The 17371-nt window shown below is 30.3% G+C and overlaps 1 protein-coding gene across 2 annotated transcripts in view; it reads left to right on the top strand.

Annotated features, from left to right (window-relative positions):
• The window catches only part of LOC130668457 (uncharacterized), a 74815-nt gene that overhangs the window by 53831 nt on the left and 3613 nt on the right, over positions 1–17371 (top strand). The gene's annotated exons all lie outside the window — the stretch shown is intronic.

Genomic DNA, 17371 nt, shown 5'->3' with positions numbered 1-17371 from the left:
CATTATTTTATATTAAATAAAAATGAATGATAATTATATGCGTAGATTAAAAATAATGCACGTGCCGCAAAAGATATTATTAATACATTTTTTTATCAAAAGTTATCAATATGAACCTTGACTAAGAAGATTCAACCTTGCATCAGAATTAGAATAAATCTTCCATCCTGGATATTTCCATTATTTTATCAAGTTTCTTGTTTATATTATGTTTTTTTTTTTGCTACAAATATTAGAATATTTATGAGTTAGGGAGGAGGGGGGAGATAGGCTCCCTAAAATTTTGTTCAGTTTAAATGATTTATGAACAAGGAACCCTTGCAAAGTGTTCGAGATTGTGGTTTACTTTTAACACTTCTAAATAGAAAAACTTTCTAAACTTAAATTTGAAAATTAACTTTTTTTTTCAAAGCTTTAAAATAATCTGGATGTTGAACCGAGACCATGTCAACGGCGTGTCGAGTGGTATTTGAGTTGAGCTATCCGAGCTTATGCCATAGTCCATTCAATGTATCATTATACAAAACATTAAAATTATGTGCGAAAAGTCAATATTTTAGAGAAATTTATTAATCAGCGTTTTTGCCATACCTATCCCTTATAATCACAAAGATTTTAGACATGTCATTGTCACAAGCTTGCCCTCATCCATCACTAAGATGTTCGCAGAGGCACCTGTTGGCGTCCTGCAACCACTGCTCTGTAACGTATTATATATAGTTTAGCTTATATAGTTAGAGCTGCTAACGGTTGGAGTGCTAGTATCGAAACCCACGAAGAGGGCGCTTGCTGATTTGGCGCCCAATAGGAGTATGGGAATGGTTCCTATATTGATATAGGAACTATTTCCAGATATTATGGGAACCATCCCTATAATAGTATGAGTACAATTCTTACACCATTATGGGAACTATTCCCATAATGTATTGCAAAAGTTCCTATAATTATCTGTTCGTGGAGCCTTGGCCTTCGAGCCCGACAATCTTCAACTACCGAGCTTCGGTTTGTTAGTCTCGGCCTACGAGTTAATTTTCTATCAAATTTTTTCGAGTTCGCTAATAATTTTATTTTTGTTTGAGTTCAAATAACTTTAAGCAGTAAATATCATGATTTTATATTATTTTACAATTTCATATATCTTATAATTACCCGATGAAAAAAGATTTTATACAATTGTATAGAATTATATACCAATTATATATGGACTATATATAATTATATATAGACTATATATATAATTGGATAGAAAAAATGGCCCGATCCAATTGTATACAATTTGTATCGAAATTGTATACAATTCTATATAATTCTATACAATTCTATATATTGCAATTATATAGAATAGTATATAATTTGTATAAAATTGTATATAATTATATAGACTTGTATACAATTTCTATACAGTTGTATACAATTGGATCGGGCCATTTTTTGTATATAATTTTATATAATTGTATAAAATCTTTTTTCATCAGGTATAAGACAGCTAAATAACAAATGGTACTTAAAAAACTCCGGCTTCTATGAATAGCCTCACGGCCTAGTGGACAAGAAACTTGCCTAGCAGCCAAGAAGGACCAGGTTCGAAACCTAGCAAATGCAAAAAAAATTATTCCCATCGGTCTACTCGATTTCTCTATGTCCAAATTTACCTTCATATGTTACTATCACGCACATGATTACGGATATAATTTTTTTTCAATTTATTTTTGATAAGTATAGGTGCTTTATTACTTAGCAACAGTCTTGGCACAATACTGGTACTCGATATTGGGCCAGGATAGATTGCCAGGCCTAGCATGAAGTTATCATCCCGATGCTCAAACAAGCTTGGGCCAGGTTTGAATTTCTAGCGTGGTCCAAAATTAGTAAGTATATTGGGCCAAGCCTTAACCAAGCCTGGCCTGTCGTCATTTCCTACAAGGGTAGTAGTTTCCCTTATTGCGGAACGTTTTTTGATGGTTAGGCTCGCGCTACACACTTAACCTATAAATATGTGTTCAGAATAGTTTAAAATTATCATTATTAGTAGAATGTTTTTGTAAATTTGCGATTGATTGTCGATTAGATAAACTTTAATTTTTTGAATTATATAATATACACTACGTTTAATTTGATTCGTGACATTTATAAAAGTAAAAACTGGAAAAACAATTGATTCATTGTCAATAAAATTTTTTACAATAATACGTAAGTTTAATGAAATGAAACAAGTAAAAAATTACTTATATGGATTTGTTCTGCTCTTCTACAGTTTTACTGCATATTTACTAATAGTCTCAAAGAAACTTATTTTGTTCACTTATGTAATAAGTTTTGATACGTAAAATGATGTAATTATAATTCAAAACCAATGTTGTGTACGTCAGCGGTCATCGACGTTATATCAAACAATCCTTGGCCGGAATGCGGTTACTTGGCGGACGAGAAATTTCGGGAAGCCGAAGCGACCTCCACGATAAAGGTCTGTTCAGAGAAGGCGCCGCTACACAAAATGTATTTTTTGTTGTAACAACACATATGAATTTTTTTTTATGGATCATAATATTTCAGTAATATTATATTATATTTAAAAATCAATCATAACTTGACAATAAAATATTTTTTCATTAATAAAATCAAATATATTTATATACATAGTTTATAAATGAATGTTTTTTTTACCTATTTTATAAATATATAAAAATACGACTATATTTACTTTAATAAACTGTTAGTTGATGTTGGTCTTGCGATGAAAGTGAAATCGAGGGCGCTCGCGAAGCCGCACCCCGAGGAAACTAACACTGTTAACTACTATTCACTCGCCGGCGTTCTTCACTCCAACATGAAACGTTCGTTCATCGGAAGAATATTGATGTGCGGTTTCGTTTACTTCAAGTTATAGTTCAACATTTATTATCAATAATGTATAGATTTAGATATAGATACCAATGCCCAACATTTTTCAATAAATATGAAAATTTATCTATTCTATAAAATTTGGTAAAGTTTCGTAAAATTGTATGAAATTTCATGAAATTCGAATCCAATCCTAAGATAATGATTTTAAAAATTTTAAAAATTCCATAAAGTTTTATAAAATTGTATAAAATTTCTTAAAATTATATCAAATTGCTTAATACCTTGATATACGAAGTATATGAAATTCCATACAATTTTGTCAATTATTCATAAGTTGGAATGAACTATTAAAGAAAATAATTTTATGAAAATTTTTGTAGTTTTATAAAAGTTTGAGGAAGTTTACTAAATTTAATTTGGTTTTGCAAAATTTCACGGAATTTTGTAAAATTTTATCAAATTTGAATTCACTACAAACGTTAATGGTTTGTTGAAATTTTATAACAGTGTGTGAAATAGGACAAAGTTCTGTAAAATTTTATAAAATTCTTAATTTTGTATAAAATTATAAATTTTTTCAGAATTATATAAAATTTCATAAAATCTTTTTATTTATTATGAAATTTTGAAACTTCATATCTCGATAAATATCCTATTTATTCGTTCACGGCCACATACGTGAATACGTACGGTGAATAACAGTAAGGACAGAATCAGGAAAATCCAGGTTCGAGCCCAGCAGTCACCGGAATTTTTTCGTCAATAATAACATATTCAATCCGTCTCAGTAATGTCCTCATCCATTAGATCAATATATAAGATCTGATTGCAATTTGTTATCCCACGAGTTAATAAAATTAGTATTTTAAACAATTAATGTGAAATTTATGATAATGAATGAGAATAATAACATGGATATCTTTATCCTTTACCATGCTTTTTCCATACTTTTTCCCAAAAATAACTACTGTCAGTAAAACTTTATGAAATTCCATAAAATTTCATGCAGTTTTAGAAAATTTTATGAATTTTTTCGGTATTAGTAGTTTATCTATCGAGTGCGAGCGTCTTAGACTCGATTGTACTAGATAAATAAATTAGTTTTTGTGACAGATATTTGAAATTTACTACATTTGGTGCCTATAAATGGCAGGTTATAAATCCGCGTTTATTTATTTGGTAAGATTGTTTTGAGTATTTGTTGAAAATTAGAGAGAAGTCGGTAAGTTCACGAATTAAAATGATGATAAATTTTGTCACGAGATGGCTCGTTAAGTTACTTCGATATTTTTTGGTCGTTTGCTATCGCACATGTAACCAAAAAATATTTTTTGATCCGATGATGACGTCACTATTAGAACGATGAGGTATCTTTTTTATCAGCTGTATCTTATCTAATATTTTTAGCTGTCGGCTATAGGCGCTAAATGTCGTAGATTTCAAGTGTCTGTCACAAAAAATATTTTATAAAACTTCATTAATGTACTTGACAAAATTTTTTGAACAGATTTTCTTATGAGTATCTTATAAAAAAATTAGATTAAAAAATTGTTGGTTCTTTTAATATTTTGCCGTGAGCTATTTTATCGAAAAATTTTAAATATTAATAGATTACTTTTAATCTTGTAAATTTTATATAATTTTTAACATAGGTGCTTATTTTGAATTTTTATTTCCATTAATAATTTATAATATCATGTTTTGTTAGTGAAAAAAAAAAAAAAAAAATTAATAAAGCAAAACAACAAATATGAGTATTTTTTGTCTTTTTCTTGCTGTATAAAAAGAGTTTACAATTATTATGCAGTAAGTATGTAAGAGAAAGAGGACGATAGTAAAATAAGTCGCTGGAAGCGGTAGACTTTCACTTTTTTTCAACTCTTTGGATTGAAACGTTCTCAAAGTATTTTCATTGGTTCTCCTATTTTACCTATTCGTTTATTGGTCCATGAGTCTAAATTACTTTTCGCGCCCTCTCTATTTCTGTTACTTGAAATATTAGTTTTTTTTTATTTACTTTTTTTCAATATCCTTCCACTGTTCACCTTCCATGCTGACGTTTTGATTCGTGATTCGGTTAGTACACTTGTTATGTAATCGACACCAATCTCGCGAGAATAACCAAGACAAAATATTATTACTGATATTACGTTAAAAAATTATCCACGAGAATTATATTTCGATGGTATCAATATTAGGATATTTCGTAATTTTGGTTAGTATTAGGATTATTATTATTATCATATTACTATTATTAGTACTTAATTTTAAACTACTGGTTTTCAAACTATATAAAAAAAATTACTTGACTCGTGATAATTTTTCTTCATACAAGAAACTTTTTCGGCCGGTGGAATGAAAACCGAAAATTTTTTAGACGAAGTTAAATAATTTCTTGAATTTTAAATCTTGATTTAAGAAAAAAGTTCACGGAGAGAAATGAAGCTCAATATAAACGAAAAAATACTGTCTGATTCTCGATTTCTACTAGATCTGTTTAGAAAATCATAAATTATGACAATTTTTATGAAAAATTAGTAGAAAGTAATAGGTACGCAAAAAAAATTATAGAGTAGCATAATGATTTTTGAAGTCTTTGATTTTTAATGACTAACAAATATAAAATATGTTATGCTTTGAAAGTAATATCAAAATAAATCTTGAAATTTTATAAATTGAGAGTAAAGTTTTGATAAACGTATGCTATTAATTAAAATGTAAATAAAAATTTTTATGTGTTATATATTATAGTTTTTAAATTATGGATTTGTAAATTTTTTATAATTTTGTATCAAAAATTATATTCAGCATAAAAATATTTATTTCAAACAGTATTAAATTCGAAATAAATTCGTTACATTTTAAACTCCTGTGTAAAATTTTTTCTATGAAAAAATGGTTTTTTTGTTTTATATTATATAAATTTCATAATTTTTGATCACACAAGAATTAATAAGAACTAAAAATAATAATTGCCACAATAGAATAACAAAATTTACAGATTTTGTCATGATATTTATATTTACTTCAATTTTTGTTATTATTTACTGGGTATAAATTCTCGAACATTGATTTAATTGAAAATTCTAAAGCTAGCATAATAAAAATTCTTAAAATTTTAAAACTTTTAGTTTTGTCGGTTGATAAGTTTCATTATATGATCAGTAGAAATTCTACTTTATCAGTAATGCAAAATTTCTCGTGCCAGCATAATAAAATTTGTTAAATTTAAACTGATATTTACTCAGTTGAGGAACAACACTTATAGAAAATCATTAACGTTTAAATAATTAATAACAGTCTTTACACCCATTTAATAAAATTTCATTGAAATACAGCTATTTATAATTTTTTGACAATAATTTTTGTTTGTCTTTGAGTAATTTTTACAACGGTGTTTAAACAAAATAATCTTTTGTTCTGAATGTTCGGATTTATTTGGTTATTTTTCTGATCAGTACTCCGCGGGAATTCAAGAAGCATCTATTTTATTTAGTAAGTGTCAATTATTCAGTTGAGTTTTATGGGGTTGTGTGATTGTGAAAATCTTTATTCTTATTGATTTTAATATTATTATGCTAATGAGATTTGTTTGCATAACTATTTTTACGTTTGATAATAAATTACACACTTACGAATAACAATAAATTATATTTTTTTTGTTTTAATAAAATAAAAAACTATTTGATGTATCATTGTGTGTAATAAATGTAAACCGCATGGATTTTAATTTTATGGAAAATTAGATGTATTTTTATTAATTTTATATCCTGATAAATGTTCATTAAGTTAGATAAGTAGTTATAAGACTTTTTGTAAAATTTATAATATTAATATAATAATTTTAACGAGACTTTTCTTTGCTCTGTAAATTCAATATTGTACGAATCGTAAAATTAATTTTTGAAATATATTGTCAACTAACTACCAATGCCAATGCTGCTAAAAAAATATAAAATTAATATAAAATAAAAAATACAGTGTTTTGTGTTGATATTTTCATATATATGTTTCTATCAATTTCATTTAATATTTATACTATACGTTTTTGTATATACATATAAGACTATTAAAGATAATTGATAGAAACATATGAGAATATCAACACAAAACACTGTATTTTTTATTTTATATTAATTTTATATTTTTTTAGCAGCATTGGTATTGGTAATTAGTTGACAATATATTTCAAAAATTAATTTCACGATTCGTGCAATATTGAATTTACAAAGTAAAGAAAAGTCTCGTTAAATTTATTATGTTAGTGTCATAAATTTTACAAAGAGTCTCTATAAATTTTTTAGATTAGTAATATAATTTTTATAAAAGTTAATTTAAAGAGTAAAAAAACAAAAATGAAAATTATTATTTTTTTCAATTAATTTTTAAATAATTTTGATCGTATAAGTAAAATAATTAAAACAATTTTTATTATGCTAGTGGTACATTTTATTTTCATAAGACGGTGAATATTGCATCCTAGCGACACAATTTTTGTCGTGTCAGTTATTATAACTATAAAATACTTAATAATTTTTATTATGCTCAATACGAAATGTATTATGTTCAAGAAAGAAATTTTTGTCGGCCGCAACGATATTTTATTATGCTTCAATACAATTAGTAACAACACGCATAACATAAAATATTGGAATATCATACGGTTTCAAGTTTAGTCGGCTAGCATAATAAAAATTTATGGATTTTCACATAAAATTTCATGGAATTTTCACCTTCATTTTTCTCCGTGTTCTTAAGCCAATAGGGAAGCCTGGGGCACGAAGGCCCCCTTAAGCCGGTTTTTTCTTTTTGTGGCTTTGAACCATCAAATTCATTAATTTTCCGTCTATTTCGGAAGAATCAGTCGAAATATTGCATAAAATCGAAAAAAAATTTTTCTGGGGCACGAAGGCCTCCTCACAAAATTATTAAAAAAAATTTTATTTCATTTTCCGTCAAGTTGTGACCTTTATAATGTTTTTATCATATTTTAGGCCAATATGTGATATGTGGGGTAACATGGACCAATTAAAAAAAAAAAATTTTAACGAAAAAATTAACTTGACGGAAAAGAAAAAAAAAATTTTTTTGGTTACAATTTTTTATTTCAAGTGGTCTATTTTACCCCACATATCACATATTGACCTGAAATATAATAAAAACATTATAGAGGTCCCAACTTGACAGAAAACAAAAAAAAAACAAATTTTTTTTTCGAGTGGTTCATTTTACCCCACATATAACATATTGGCCGAAAATATGATAAAAACATTATAGAGGTCATAACTTGACGGAAAATTAAAAAAAAATTATTACCTAATTTTTGAGGGGGGCCTTTGTACCCCAGGGGGGCCTTCGTGCTCCAGGCTCCACTACATTTTTACATTTGGTTCAATATTAGAATGACTTGTTTTAAAAATTAGTATTTCATGACTACATAAATATAAACATACGTATAAATATCTACACATTCATAATATACATTCTCATAGTCCGGTTAAAGAACGTCAAATTGTGTTTAGCAACTCTCTTTTTTTGTCTCAACTGAATTGGCTTATGTACATTTATCTATCCCGTTAAATTAATTAATTTAAGCCCACTGGCGAAAGAGGTCAAGCGCTCTTTATTGGGCGCTAGACCAGCAATAAGCACCTCTCTTTCTGTGGGTTTCGCTACTAGTACTTCAACCGTTAGCAGCCTTAAAGCTGTGGCGGCTTAGGGATGGTAAAGTCGACTTCGATTTTAATCGAAAATCGGGTTTTCACTCAAAATAATCGATTTTTTACAATTGAACTATCGTCATCGAAATCGATTGATAATCGACTTCAAGCTTTCGACTTTAATACGGTTGACGTCGCAACAGTAGCGCATGAAAGTCCAATGTGCGCATTAGGGTGATTCGTTTTGAACGACTATTTTTTTTTTCACTCCCACTAAAATTTTGGTTATAGACATTGAAAAAAACAATTCCCTGCATGTTTCAGCCCTTAATTTTAATTTTACGTACTTTATATTTGATTTTGAAGTTTTCCCATTTAAAATACATAGGAAAGTTGGGATTTTTTTTTAAATTCTCTATAACTCAGCCGCATTTCGAGTTATCGGGTCGCCGTTTGCGGCATTTCGTTGGTAATTTAATACTCTTCAAAAGTCTCATTAATGATTTTACTCGGACTCTAATTGTTTTTTCTGTATTGGTTCTGAAAATAATTTTTTTAATCATAATTTGGGTTTTTAGTTGATATTAACTAAATAACGAAATTTACAGAAAAAGTGCAGATAACGATTTTTTAGGAAATTTGATTCTTTACAAAAAAGGTCCTCTTAGTTAAGTGGCTCAAGTTCTTCGTTCACGTGATATAGGGATTTTAGTAATTTTGTAGATCAAATATTTGTCAAAAAATTCCTACAAATGCTATTTTATTTCAATTTTAAATCAGTAAATAATTTTTCTTTTAGTAATTTAATCCAGTCATTAAAATTAGAAGGGGTCAAATTGATGAACTTCGGAAAAATTTTTGACAAATATTTTATTTACAAAATTACTAAAATCCCTATATCACGTAAACGGAGAACTTAAGCCACTCAACTAAAAGGACCTTTTTTGTAGCAAATAAAATTTCCTAAAAAATCGTTATCTGCACTTTTTCTGTAAATTTCGTTACTTAGTTAATATCAACTAAAAACCCAAATTATTGTTAAAAAAATTATTTTCAGAACCAATACAGAAAAAACAATTAGAGTCCGAGTAAAATCATCAATGAGACTTTTGAAGAGTATTAAATTACCTACAAAATGCCGCAAATGGCGACCCGATAACTTAAAATGCGGCTGAGTTATAGAGAATAAAAAAAAAAATCCCAACTTTCCTATGTATTTTAAATGGGAAAACTTCAAAATCAAATGTGAAGTACTTAAAATTAAAATTAAGTGCTGAAACTTGCAGGGATTATTTTTTCAATGTCTATAACAAAATTTTTAAGTGGGAGTGAAAAAAAAAAATAGCCGTTCAAAACGAATCACCCTAGAGCGCATGCGTCTTATAAAGTGACGGAATTTTTTATTGAGACGAGTCAATAAATTTGAAGCTAGTACTGGTATTAGCTACAATTTAAAAGAAAAACTATTAAATGAAATTAATAGTGTTTTCAAATATTGAAAAAGTTGAGGTGTATGCAATGGCAACTTTTCTAGATCCCAGATTGAAAGGTTTCCAAAGTATAAAAGAATGTACTCAAACAATAACAAACACTGGAATATTAATAAGAAATCAAATACGATGTCAAGCACTAACAATAATAATTTAGCAATAGCATGCAACTATCAAACAAACGCAGTAAAAACAGCAATTAAAGATGATGTATGGAGTGGTCTCCCGATTCAACTGCGTCAATATCTGACTCAGCCTAGTGTTGAACGAAAAACAAATCCGAATGCTTTTGTTGTTTGGCAAAGCATGAAAAGTGAATACCCTCACATTTGGAATGTAGCAAAAAAATATTTAGCAATTATGGCTACATCAATTTCTTGCGAGCGACTGTTTTCGCATGCCGGAATTATTGCTACTCAAAGAAGAAGCCGTACCCGAGTTGTTCTTGAGTTTGGAATATAACAGTTCTGAAATATGTTCGTTACCAGGGACACCATAAAAGGCTGGGCGCGATCTAGTAGCGAGCACCGAACTACTCCCGCCGCTGTGCTTCAGCACCAGAAACTTTTCCCTTCTCTGTATGCATATTTTCTCCCAAGAAATTGTTCTACTCTTATGGAGGAGGGGAAGTCACCAGTGCTAGGCAACAGCAGCGGGTGTAGTTCAGTGCTCGTCGCTATATTGCGCCCAGTTCCTTGTGGTGTCCCTGGTAACGAATATATTCCAGAACTTTTATATGCCAAACTTGAGAATTACTCTGGCACGGGTGCTCCTCTGTTATCTGACAGAGTGACAAGAGCCTCTTTCGATGGTAAAATAGTTTATCCTATATTACAATGAGACAACAATGTTTAATATGTTTATTTCCTTGAATAATTTTTTTTATAATCCAGAAACAAAAAGTACGTTTTAGATAATACAAAAAAATTATCTTTGTATTTCATAAATGATCTTAAATATTTTAAAAGTAATAAATTTCGACTAAATTTTTTGTATTCAATATTTATTCACTCTGAATACACTCTGGCTGAAGTAGAGGAGACTAGGGTCGGTTGTCTCACAGATTGATTGTCACACTGGTCATTTGTGGCGATCGATTCATCGATCGGCGGTGAAGAATCGCGAAGGGATCGACTCCCTTTCGACGCCGATTCTTTGACACCGATTAATGTTTGTATTTCGTTCGTTAAGTTGTCTATTATGACCTATGTGACAACCAACCCGTGAGACAATCAAGCCCGGTCTTTCCTATGTATTTACTCTGGTTTTTCTCTGGAAACACTCTAGTTTCAGTGTGGATTTACTGTGGTTACACTACGCCATTACAGTTTCAATATGTTGAGACAAATCGCTTTTTGTCTTCGGGATTTTTACCAGCAGCCACCAGAACTCGCGGGTTAATTTTGGGCGTAGGACTAGCCTCGGGACTCTGTCCCCACTGCACCCTTACGGACATGCGTCGACGTGATAATTAGTCATGTGACCACGGAATTATGACTTGTGTAGTTTCAGACGGCAACAAGACGGGGAAAATTGGGAACTGCAAGGCTGAGGACGAAGAAGACAATTCACATTGTCTCAATGTATTAGCTCTGGAAACATGATGGTCAAATGGAACAAACCCACTCTGGAAACACGCTGGAAACAGCATGACTACACAATGTTTCCATTCCCACCCTGTTTTCAGAGTGGGCTCAAAATCGCGAGGGTACTAGGGAAGACAACTTCTTTCGAATTCTTCGAGCTCGACAAACCCGATGCATTAACGAGTATTTTGGAGCTTAAAGAGCTCGAAATTGCATTGTCAATAATGTTTCTAAGCTTCTCGAGCTCGCAAACAATCGAAGGTTTTGAGGCTGGCCCACAGGGTCACCCGTTTCCCCAGATTTGTTTGGAAATTTTAATTTTTTTTTTTTTTAGTGGAAAGTTAAAAAGATTTTGCATTCAAGTTAAAATAAATTGTGAACTCAAAAAATTATTATTTCTCTTATTATATTTTTATTTCTATTTCCATTGTATTTCTATGACATAACGATAATGGAACAGTGAATATGAACGCCTAATATAGAATTTGTAATTGTGATATACTTAGTTACTATCAAATTACGCACTACACACTTCCTTAAATCTTATTTCTTAAATAAATTTTATAAATATAATCACTCGATTTACTTTATAATTTAAATCTTAAATTAAAGAATTTCATATTCTATATGATTCTCAATTTTAAATTAAATAAATTTCCATCAATTCGAAGCTGTAGCTAATTTTATGCTCCTTTTTCTTTTTTTTTCTTCTTCATATTTTAAACTTAATTATATTAAGTGTTGAGAAATTACGTTATATTTTTTTTTTTTATAAAGACGGTGTTGTTTCACCTCAACTATTATGAATAATGAAAAATGATATTTATAGATGGTGCAATGATGTCTCAGCATAGTCGGTTATAAATTAATATTTTATAATTAAACTAAAATAACGCGCGCTTACGTTTTATTTAAATACTTCAACTATTTTGTTTCAATTTAAAATTTCTTCTAATAAAGTCATTTTTAATTTTATTACGTTTCATTAATCATTGAAAAATTTATTTTCATCTTTCAAAATTCACACACATTTATTTATAGTTTTATATTCAAAATTATAATAAGAACAGAAGATCATATAATAAATGTCTGATAATATTTATTGATCATGTTTCTTATACATAAGAATATACTTGCATTGATGAGCGGAAATTAGTGATGGTAAAAAGTGAAAGTAAGTCAAGCATTGTTTAGGAAGCCTTAACGGCTTTTCAGTGATTCTCAATACCACTCACCATTATAATCATCATCATAAAAAACTTAAAATAAGCGGAACATAAGAACAATATTTCTAAAGAAAAAAAAACATATTCAGCAAACGATTAGCTCAGTTGACTAGTCCTAGAACTCATTGCGACCTGCAGATCTCATCAGTTCAAAAATATTAGATGCGTGTTTTTGTGCTCTTTGACTGGATTTAAAAAAATCTTGGAGAATCCAAAATTGTACATCCAATCACTCATGTCTATCCTAAAAAAGTTGGTGTTATGTCACCGCTTATAGTCATCATAGCAACGATTGCTAAGGAAACTGTTGTCATAGCAACCGTTGCTATGGGGAATGTTGTCATCGCAACGGTTGCTATGAGATGGTTCGTCATGCTTGCGGCCAATAGAGATTCAGTTTTGTGACGACTGAATGTATTCTATTTTAAACTTCTATGTAACGTCGAAATTAGGAGCTCCTTAAAGACGTCTTACTGAGTTCGCTAGGTGGCTCATTCGACATCTTGAGGACTTCTTAAAGACTTTTTTGAGATGTTGATGAGATGTACAAATCAGAAATAGGAATTCATTCAAAACTCATCAAGACGTCATTTTGCTAGCTGGGTGCCATTGTGCTACATTTTTCTAGTTCAGCATTATTGCACATTCTTCGCACCTTTTTTAAACTCCAAAAAAATGTTTAATTTTAAAATTTCAAGAGTTTTGGTAAGTGCTTAAAAAATTTTCTAAATTGATTAAATTATATCAAAGATGTTGTGTATCCATACGACAAACCTTTACGCTCTCATTTACACGCATACATATAAACAAGCATATACACGGAAAGAAAATTATGGGAAGTTTTCCTATGCATTATGGGAATGGTTCCCATAATGGTATGGGAATAGTACCTATACTACTATAGGGATGGTTCCCATATATTATGGGAACCATCCCCATAATAGTATGAGAATAGTTCCCATACCATTATGGGAATGGTTTCCATAATGATATGGGAATGGTTCCTATACCATTATGGGAACCATTCCCATAATATTATGGGAATCATTCCCATAATGGTATGGGAATCATTCCCATATCATTATGGGAACCATTCCCATAATGGTATGGGAATCATTCCCATACTATTATGGGAATGGTTCCCATATTGGTATAGGAACTATTCCTATAATATTATGGGAACTATTCCCATAATGTTATGGGAACCATCCCTATAATATCATTAAATTTTTTTTTTTGCACAATAGTGTAGAAATTTCCCAAAATTTGAATTTTCTTGAATGTTTTGTGCTGACAAAAAATTCTTGTTAAAAATTTTAATGTTTTTTTGCCAAATACGATTTTTTTTTCAATGTTTGAATTTTTGTTTTTATGGTTAATAATATTTCTGTGTATTGTAGAAGTGATTACCGCACTTCTTTAAATTAATTTTTTCATGATAATATGGGAACCATTCCCATAATATTATGGGAATGGTTCCTATAATAGTATGGGAACTATTCCCATAATATTATGGGAATGATTCCCATAATGGTATAGGAACCATTCTAATTGCATTATGGGAATCATTCCCATAATATTATGGGAATAGTTCCCATACTATTATAGGAACCATTCCCATAATATTATGGGAATAGTTCCCATACTATTATAGGAACCGCTCCCATAATTTATGGTCGTAATTCCTATTATGGTATAGGAAAAAATTTCACAAAATTATGGGAACCGCTGCCATAATTTTCTTTCCGTGTACATAGATTTGTTTACCTAAAAATGGCCGAAAACAGTCGTTGAGATATTTGAAGGTTAACACCTGTTGAATAAAAACAATTTCCAAAAATTGCAGACAACTCTTACAACTATTCAATTTCTCATAATTTACACTATAATATATAATCGTAGATCTACTGATAAAAAGATGCAAATTATCTAAATAATAATTAATTTTGATACTGTCGCTTTCACCAGGTTTGGCATTGAGCATTCCACTCGATCGCTCCGAATGACGATCTAAAGAAGAAAAAAAAAGAAGGGAGTAGAGCTGAGATTTTATTTAAGCAAAGAGAAGGGATATAGTATGTAGACGGTATAACTCAACTTTCTTATGTTGCTTTTCCTCTGAATATAATGTGGTGCTATAATAAGTGCTGCGGCCTTCACCGTTCATTGGCGCTTATTATGCAATACGTTGCTTGCATGACATCAGAGATCATCCGGGGATTCCTGGATTTTCCTTCATCAATAAGTTTTCATTGTATCGTTAATTGAGCTTATAAGATATATATCATGAAAAATAACTTGAAGTAAATATTTTTGAAAGTTTCTGTTGACAATTATGTTGGGAAAAGCGTTAAAAAAAAGTTGCTGTAAAGCTAAAACAGTTACAACGCCTTGAAAATAAACTGATTTGGCTTTATTGTATAATATTTTACTGATTCCTATTCATGCTACAGTGTAAAAAATTTGTTGAGTAAAAGCGGAGTGAACAATTTTTTATTTATAAGGAAATACATTTCCCTTTGAATACAGTTTATTTTGAAGGGGAATTTTATATTTATTTAATTTATAAAAGAATCTCCGTAGAGTAAAATACGAGATAAAAATTAGTGACACCTATATAAGTCATTTATTTCTTACATTCTTTAATAAATTATTTTAATTGAGTGTAAATTTATTACAAAATTGTGATGCGGGTTATAATATTTCTGCTATATGTGCATAAGTATTTTCCCAAATTCAAAATAGAAAAATTCATTAGGCTAACAGACGAGTGATTCTTATAAAACAGTAAAAAATCCTGTTGAACATAATAATTATTCCTATGTTTCACATATCTGATTTTTCCATTGTTATAAAGTAAATAAACCAATGTAACATAGAAAAAATACCTATGTTTTTATTGGAATTTTTTCTATGTGAACATAGCAATTATATCCATGTTCAAAATAGGTACCCGGGGATAAAGGTTTAGATCTGACCATATATAATTATATCTGATCAGATCTGACAAATCAGACCTGGCCAGATCTTTAAATTGTCTCTATCTGACGAGATCTGAACAGATATGATCAGATATAATTATATGTGGTCAGATCTAAACCTTTTTTCCCAGGGATCCCTATTAAAAAAAATATTAAATTGCAAAAAAAAAAATCGGTCTGTCAGTTGACCCTGCGGGCCAGCCCCAAAACTTCCCGCTGTTTTCGAGCTCGTTGAGCTCGAAAACATTATTGTGAATATATTTTCGAGCTCTTCGAGCTCGCAATTACTTTTGTATGCCATTGTTTTGTAAAAAACCATTTTTTAGCATTTCTTTCTTCCACGATATCTCGCGAACGAATTAACCGATTTTGATGGTTGAGGTGGCAATCGACGCGTTTTATCAAGTTCTAAAGCTGGTCGAATTTTGAAATTGATTTATTCAGCCGTTTTTGAGAAATTTCAAAAAAACCAAGGAAAAAATTTTTTTTGAATTCTTTCGTCAACGGTTTCTTTTGAACGAATGAACCGATTTTGATGGTTGAGGTGGCATTCGACGCGGCTTATAGAGTTTTAGAGCTGATTAGATTTTGGAATAAATCCATCGAGCAAATTAAAAGTTATCCAAATAAAACATTTTCGAAAAAATTTTATTTTTGAAATATCTCTGAACGCACCCTACCGATTAAGTTCAAATTTCTACGGCCTCAACACATTAACAAGCCGCGTCGAATGACACCTCAACGATCAAAATCGGTTCATCCGTTCAAGAGTTATGAATATTTACATACATACATACGTACGTACGTACGTACGTACGTACGTACACACATACATACACTCGGACATCATCGTGAAATTAGTCAGGATAGCTTCCTAGGACCTCGAAACGTCGACATCTGATGGAAATTCGATTTTCGTAAATCGGACCGAAACCAATAACTTCCCGAATTTTTGAAAATTTACAATTTTCTTAGCGGGAAGTTAAAAATAAGATAGTTTTAATTCGATCCGAAATGTAATCTAATGTATTAGGAACGTTACTTAAAGGAATTATAAATGATTATGATTGATGAAAAAATCCCGGTGGCTGCTGGGCTCGAACCTGCATCCTTCTCATTTAACGTCTTTGATAATATCCACTGCGCTGATCCACGTATGCGATCGCGTGAGTATAAATAACCAGATATGAACAATTTTCAATAAAAATACAATGCATACATGATTATATCTGAGCAGATATAACAAAATCTGATTATGTTAATTGTTGTATGTAGTTCAGATATAGTTATATCTGGTCAGATCTTGCGAGATATACGCCGATCTGACTAGATATAATCATGTCCGATATTGTTTTAGCCTAGATCTAATTATATCTGATTAGATCTGACTGGATATAAACGGTGTACAAACAGATGATTTCTAGGTCGAGGGCCTTGTGACCACAAAAAATAATGCCCAGGAAGCAGATGATGAGTCTTCAGACTGGAACAAAGAGTTCCTCGAGCTGATGGGAGAGGAACTCTCACCTACAGGTCCGACGACAAAAGTCGATGATACCATCGAGAAACAGTGGACAAATTGGA

This window comes from Microplitis mediator, chromosome 5, assembly GCF_029852145.1.
Source record: "Microplitis mediator isolate UGA2020A chromosome 5, iyMicMedi2.1, whole genome shotgun sequence".
Lineage (NCBI taxonomy): Eukaryota > Metazoa > Arthropoda > Insecta > Hymenoptera > Braconidae > Microplitis > Microplitis mediator.
The sequence above is the reverse complement of the archived record's forward strand: the minus strand, read 5'-3'. Positions and strand labels throughout refer to the sequence as shown.